We start from the raw sequence: 7,782 nt of genomic DNA on the forward strand, positions 1-7,782 counted from the left end.
CAGTACAGGCCGATGGTCCCCAATGCAGAGCACTAATGAAGGCAATAGACTACTGTCCCCAGCCCAAGACACAGTCCGGGAGGCTTCTTTCTCTCACAAACCGGGGAAAACGTGCGCACGCGTCCTACGCTCAGAAGTCACCAGCATGCTCCTTTTCGTGTTTGCTATCTGCATAGCTCCGCCCACACGCAACTTTTGGACACGCCTTTTCTTCGCACGAAATTCCTGGTGCGGTGCCAAAGCACGCGAAGCAGAAAACATGATAGGAATAGTAGTGAGTGAAAGGGAAAAAAAAAAAAAAAAGTCTAAGCATTGTTGATTGTGATGTCACGGCCCCATTGTTGAGTGTTCCATCAGGGCCCTTGTGATGTCATCCAATAGCTGACCTTATTTGACCTCTTGACCTGACAAGGCTCTTGTGACACGCGCAGTGTTCCGTCCATTGAACAGACAAGGTAGGTCCAGCTGCATAGGAAGTGCTGGGCTACTTTTTAGCCACCAAGTAATCCAGTTCAAAAAATCCACAAGAGGGAGACACAGGCAAACTTTACTCATTTATTGAAGCACTGGAAGAGCTAAATGGTTACATCCAGCCAACTTGATACAAAAAGGGTCAATTGCCTGCCAGAGATGACTCAGCAACCCTCCCAGGTGTGCACAACAGGCCCAAATCAAACCCAAGGGAATGTGCGTGGAGGTCCAAACACTTCATTCAGGTGATAAACCCATCAGTCTAAATTTGATTTAGGGTGTGAGGAGACTGGCTGACTGGGTTGCTTGGTGCTGGAACAAACCAACAGCTGATGCAATTAGGAGATTGACAGACTAGATGCAGGTATGCAGAAAGCAGGGCAGACAGAGGAGAAGCTGAAGTGCAGACTCCTGAGGGAGGCAGGACACACACAACTTTCCACTTGCTTGCTGGAAGGATGCTTGCAATCAATCAATTTCATTCTATTTTTTCATACTGGATTAGAAGGGGTGCATCGGTCCTGGAGGTACTGCAATACCAGGTCAATGCGTGGAGTGGACAGAGCAAGCTCTTTTTCCATCTCCCTGTTGGAAAAATCCATTTAATATATGGTCCCCAGATAGGGGACGTATCAGATTTTATTTTTTTAAGTTGGCAATCACTTATACAGGGATAACACTTATTTATTTAAAAAACCAATAAATTTATACAACTATTCACATAAAAAAAAATATATGAAAACAGTTATAAAATGACATGGTGGCACATTACATTATTGCATTCCAATCATTTAAAAACCATTCCCTTGTAAGGGTGGCATTAGCTTTCTTGTCAATCAAATAATAAATATACAATTCACACAGACAGAGACCTAAAACATCTTCAACTAATAAAACCTCCTGTTTAAAAATTAAAATGTTCCTGGCCTTCCATAGAGCTTCTTTAGCGCAATTCACCGTCTTCCATGCCTTTGTTTTGTGGGCAACTGATGGGCATTCCATAAAACCATATAAAATCAAGTTATAATTAAAAGTCCTTATACTGGCGATTTTTCCTATCAGTGGGTGCAAAGGCTTGTGCAAAGGAGCAGGTCCACAGAAGATGGTGCACGGTTTCCACTTCTTGGCATCCTTCTCTTGGGCAGATTTCTGATCTCACGTAGCCTCTTCTGTATTGGAATGCCCGGCATGGAAGACATTGGTGAATGCAGCTCCAGGCCAGGTCCTTCTGTGTGTTAAATAGATAGGAAATATTGATTAAATTCCAAGTATTAGTACATATTTCTTCTCTAAAATTTCCTACCTCACAAACTCTCTGTCTTTTATTTCCTTTATTAGTCTTTTACTATCTTTTAGTTCGTTTACACTTTTATTTTTTAGATTAAAATCAGTCACTATCTTTTCTAAAGCTTGTTTTTTTACAGGTAATTTAAAAGCGTAAGGTACGGATAAAACTGTATTAAACCAACCAAGCCTTCTCATAAAAAACCCTGTATTAAAACGTATAAAATATGACCAATAATGATCTTTAAAAAGTGCATTAAAACAGAAACTAAAAAACTTTATTAAGAGAAACCTATTAAAATCGAGAAAATCTTTGCCACCCTTGGATTTTGATTTCATCACAATTTCTTTTCTTAGCTTCTCCATTCTAGAACTCCAAAAGAAGGTAAAACAAGTTTTGGTTATTTTCCTTAAAAGCACAACAGGAGGGGGGGAAGACCATGCTTAAATATAATAAAATAGGTAAAATAACCATTTTTATAATTAAAACTTTACGTTCCACATACATATTTTTTGATTGACTTTTTGTGCCACCATGTCCCAACTATAAGAACCATTATTAGATTCATTAAAGGAGATACCTAAAATTTTTACACTGTTAGATACAGGAACTGGTATATCTCTTAGTTCCGTGCTTCCGATATTTAAAACACTGCTTTTGCTAAGATTTATTTTAAAACTGGAAGCATAACAATAAAATTTAATTTGTTTCAGAGTTTTCTAAACCGAAAGGGTGTCCCTGCAAAGTACCGCAACGTCATCCATGTAGCCTCTACTTCCCCCCCCTCCCGGCAGGGGGACGCCTCGGATTTGCTTGTCGCGTCTAATTGCGCACAATAGAGGCTCTAATGCACATATAAAAAGCAGTGGGTACAAGGGACACCCTTGTTTCACCCCAGACTTTAAAAATATTTCCTGTGTTTTAAAACCATTTACTAAAATTCTACTTGAGCAGTCCTTATAAAAAGCTTTTAAAGACGGTAAAAAACCTTCTGGTATACCCATTCTCTCTAAAACCTTAAAAAGATAAAAATGGGAGACTCTGTCGAAAGCTTTTTCAAAGTCGACTGATAAAATAGCTAGTTTGTTATTTCTAGACTTTGAGTCTTCTATACAGTCTTTAATTAAATTAAGGTTGTCCCAAATACTTCTTCCTGGAATTGCGCATACCTGGTTTGGATGGATTATATTACCAATTATGGCTTTCAATCTATTCGCGCATATTTTTGCCATAATTTTGTAATCTGTATTTAAAAGGGTTATTGGTCTCCAGTTCTTTAAATCAGTTTTGTCACCTTTTTTAAATAAAAGGGAGACCTCAACTTTTTTCCAGGATTTGGGTAAAACCTTAGAATTAAAAACTTCGCTAAAAAGACTATAAAAATAATCTTTTAAAAGGCTATAAAACTTCACATAAAACTCACTGGGTATACCATCCAGCCCAGGTACCTTACCTGCTTTAAAACTTTTGACTGTCTCAAGGATTTCCTGCTCCGACAGATTTTGTAATAAAACCTGTTTTGAAGCAGGATCTAAAAAGGTGGTGATCTCCTTCAATGAGTCTTTCATAAAATTCTGATCCACAGGTTTCACACTGAAAAGGGAAGTATAAAAACCATGAACTTTATTTAAAATACTTTGCACATTAGAATCGCCTTCAATATTTTCTATTACATTTTTCTTGTGTGTTTTAAAAAAAAAATATCTTGAAAGTTTCATTCTCCTCCACAAACTGCACCCTAGAACGGAAAATAATTTCTTTGCCCTTCCGTTCTAAAAATTGTGCAATTTCTTTTTTTAAGTCTTCTATTTCTTTATCTACATTAATATCACAATCTCGAAATTTATATAAAGTTTGCAGATGGGTATTTAAAATTTTAAAAGAGGCTCTTTTTTCTTTAGCTTTGTTTTTGCTTACTTTAATAAAAAAATCTTACATTTTTTTCTTCATACCCTCCTACCATAAACTGGTGGGAGTATCTAGCTCTTTTTTCCGTCTGCATTCTTTATAAAACTCACTAAAATCAGTTAAAACCTGTGGATCATCCAATAGGGAAACATTCATTTTCCAGGATTTTTTGCCGTAAAACTTATTAAGATCATGCTTTATACTAAAATATAAAAGCCTATGATCTGATAAAACATTAGTTAAAACTTCACACTTAAAAGGCAGTAACTGTTCATTACAAAAAATTTAATCAATCCTTTATTTACAATTAATGTTACTCCAGGTAACGCCGGCCTCCTCCGGGCTATCCCTGTTACATTCTTTATACACATCTAACAGATTAAAATTGTTCACAATATTTTTCAACAGCCCGGAGGTTTTGTCATAATTCCTACTTACAGAACGCGTTCCCCTCTTATTATACAGTTAAAATCACCTGCAAGTCTCAAAGGATCAGTAGTGTTAATAAAAAGTGGTAAAATTTCCAACATTCTTGCTTTCTCATTTTTGGCAGGTGATCCATAAAAATTAAAAAACTGCCATTTAACACCGTCTATAAAAGCTTTAACTAATAAAAATACGACCTGGTAAAATTTCATTAATATCATCAATTAAAACGTTTCCCTTAAAAGGTATGGCGACCCCACCCGATCTGGACTCATTTGATCCAGACCAGATGGATGGCCTGTGCTGCCAATCTTCTTTATATTTCTTATAGGAGATAGCATGTGGGATGCCGCATTCCTGGGGAAAAAAACTGATGCCGTAAAAAAGGATAAAAAATGTAAAAGTGCAATCCTTGTACTTCTCTGTTTGACGCCCCTTACATTAAAAGTAATGGCTTTGAGTTCTGTATCCATTTAAAAAAAAAAAAAGGAAAAACAAAACACTAAAATAATTACCAGCGGGACCAGAAATCTAGTTGCCACTCACGTCCCCACCATACGACGACACTGTGAGCAATGACTCTGCAGGAGAGGAACTGCCCTCGCTCAGATATGTGTCGGCAGCCGCACACTGGTAAACCGGCAGGCAAGCCTCTGACAGTCTCGGCTGGGTCTCCATTCTCTGACCATGTGGGTCCCCAGCGGGCTCCGACATTCTCCCCTCAACCTGAGATGACTCAGGCCCTCCAACAGGGGGACGCTGTGCACATGGCAGTGAATCAGAGGCCTCTAGGGTATCCATGCCCTCCCTCTCTGCCTGATCAGGCAGGGAGGAGGTTTCAGGGGGAGCCGCGTCCGCCTTTGCCGCCAGGCCGGACATTTCCATCTGCTCCCCCTACCCAGGTCCCTTGTCGAGCGCCTCCGTCTGCCACGCTTTCGGGGACCCTCCTGTTCTTGCTCGCTTTCACACGAATCGGTGTCGACCTCAGGAGACCCAGCATGTGGAGCATGCCCGATTGCCCCCTCCTGCACTTCCATCAGGGGCAACTCGGGCCTCTCGCTTCCCTGCTCCCTGTCATGCTTCCGTTTGGCCAGTCTCTGAGCCTGAGACATGTTTTTTTTCTTTTTACCCTGCGTCTGCCAGACACCTTCTTCAGCCCTCTCCGCTTCGGCTTCTTGATCGCCCGGGGCATCGTACGCTCGTTCCTCTCCATCGGGGTGGGTTGGTCCCGCTCGTTTTTCCTGGGGCGCCTTGGATTGCTTTTTGTCCTTCTGAGTTCTCCTGTGAGGACAAGATGAAAAGAGATGATCGCGTTCCTGGCAGAAGCTACATTTTTTCCCTTGTTGACAATCTTTACTTTTATGTTCTACACTTCCACAATTTTTGCATTTAACACCACATTTACTTTGTTCATGACCGTACTGCCCACATGTCCTACAGAAACTTGGCATCCCTGAAAAGAAGAGGTCGCCATTAATTTGCCCAATTTTAAAACGTGCTGGGGGAGTCTTAAAACTGAGTTGAGTGCTATCGTCTTTTATGCAGGTGACTAAAAATCTCCATTTGGACGTCCAGATGTTACACTCGTTCATAATCCTCCCTTTACATTGTACGTCCTTAAAATAAACAGACAAAAAGGCTTGCACATCATCACCACGATTTTTTCTCTTCAGAGGAATGTTCGACGATTCTCAAGACATTACGGAAAATTCCGTCACCCATAAACGTAATATCGTAAATACCGAGTTTGGGGTAATCCTGAATCGCCATAATCTCGTGCTTTTTAACATGGAGTTTTAACCACGATTTTTTTCTCTTCAGAGGAATGTTCGGCGATTCTCAAGACATTGCGGAAAATTCCGTCACCCATAAACGTAATATCGTAAATACCGAGTTTGGGGTAATCCTGAATCGCCATAATCTCGTGCTTTTTAACATGGAGTAAATTGCCCAGCACGATGTCCACCAGATACCTCAGTATCTCCTTATTTTTGTCCGGGTGGACTCCCCTATTGAGAACCGCTCTCACAGAGTTTTTTAGGCGAGCGTTTTCCGGCACGTAGCCGGGATCGTCGCCCATGGTTTGCTTCGTTCGCTCGCAACCGTCGCAGCACCCTCTGGATTCGGATAAACCACACCAGAAGGTTAGGGGGGATCGCAACTCGTTATTTAGGGGACTAATCCCTCTCCCCAATAGCAGCAGGATGGTGAAGCCCGGGCTATAAACACGGGCGATCCCACCAGGCCGAGGAGAGGGGTACCCCCAAATACCTTTTGGCTAGACCAAGTGATGAAATAAAATCACATACACTTGATCTTAGTCAAAAGGCCGAGAAGCGATAACCTGAAAGGGTTCGCAGTACAGGCCGATGGTCCCCAATGCAGAGCACTTCTGAAGGCAATAGACTACAGGCCCCAGACCCACACACAGTCCGGGAGGCTTCTTTCTCTCACAAACCAGGGAAAACATGCGTGCGTCCTACGCTCAGAAATCATCTGCATAGCCCCGCCCACCCGCAACTTTTAGTCACGCCTTTTCTTCGCATGCAATTCCTGGTGCCAAACACGCCGAGCAGAAAACATGATATGAGGAGTGAATAGTGAAAAAAAAAAAAGGGTATGCATTGTTGTTGATTATGATTTCAGGGCCCTTGTGATGTCATCCACTGACCTGACCTTATTTGACCTCTGACCTCACAAGCCTCCTGTGACACGTGCAGTGTTCCGTCCATTGTCGAGACAAGGTAGGTCCAGCTGCTGCTGCAAATACATAAGAAGTGCTGGACTACTTTTTATCCTCCAAGTAGTCCAGTTCAAATGATAGATCCACAAGAGGGAGACACAGGCAAACTTTACTCATTTAATGAAGCAAAGAAAAATGGTTACATCCAGCCAACTTGCTACAAAAGGGTCAATTCTCAGGGACAACTCAGCATCGCAGGTGTGCACAACAGGCCCAAATCAAACCCAAGGTAATGTGCGTGGAGGTCCAAACACTTCATTTAGGTGATAAGCCAATTAACCCATGAGTCTTAATTGGATTTAGGGTGTGAGGAGACTGGCTGACTGGGTTGCTTGGTGCTGGAACAAACCAACAGCTGATGCAATTAGGAGATTGACAGACTAGATGCAGGTATGCAGGAAGCAGCACAGCACTGACTGGGCAGACAGAAGAGAAGCTGAAGTGCAGACTCCTGAGGGAGGCAGGACACACACAACTTTCCACTTGCTTGCTGGAAGGATGCTTGCAATCAATTTCATTCTGTTTTTCATACTGGATTAGAAGGGGTGCAACGGTCCTGGAGGTACTGCAATACCAGGTCAATGCGTGGAGTGGACAGAGCAAGCTCTTTTTCCATCTCCCTGTTTGAAAAATCCATTTAATATATGGTCCCCAGATAGGGGACGTATCAGATATTAAACTGATAAGAACAGATAAGGTTTCAACATAAATTTATTAAGGTAAAAAGTCATACAAAAAAAGAAACCAAGAATTATAAATTAACATAAAACAATGATAATATTAATAGGACATAAAATTATAAAACAATTGTATTCCAAATATTCAAACACCATAGGGTATTTGCCTCCTTTAGACCAAAATTCATTTTATCTCTTAAAAAATAAACATATAATTCACCTAAAGCAATTCTCATACAATTCTTGACATCGATATTATCATGTTTAAACAT

At 41.0% G+C, this 7,782-nt stretch overlaps 1 non-coding gene and 1 pseudogene across 1 annotated transcript; both read right to left on the reverse strand.

Moving 5' to 3' along the window:
• Positions 1–976: 976 nt before the first annotated feature.
• Positions 977–1,180, reverse strand: LOC121006512 (annotated as a pseudogene).
• Positions 1,181–7,373: 6,193 nt separating this feature from the next.
• Positions 7,374–7,564, reverse strand: LOC121006442. The gene has a single exon (XR_005780278.1). It is a non-coding gene; the product is annotated as a U2 spliceosomal RNA (small nuclear RNA).
• Between the last annotated feature and the right edge of the window lie 218 nt (positions 7,565–7,782).

This window comes from Bufo bufo, chromosome 6, assembly GCF_905171765.1.
Source record: "Bufo bufo chromosome 6, aBufBuf1.1, whole genome shotgun sequence".
Classification (NCBI taxonomy): Eukaryota; Metazoa; Chordata; class Amphibia; order Anura; family Bufonidae; genus Bufo; species Bufo bufo.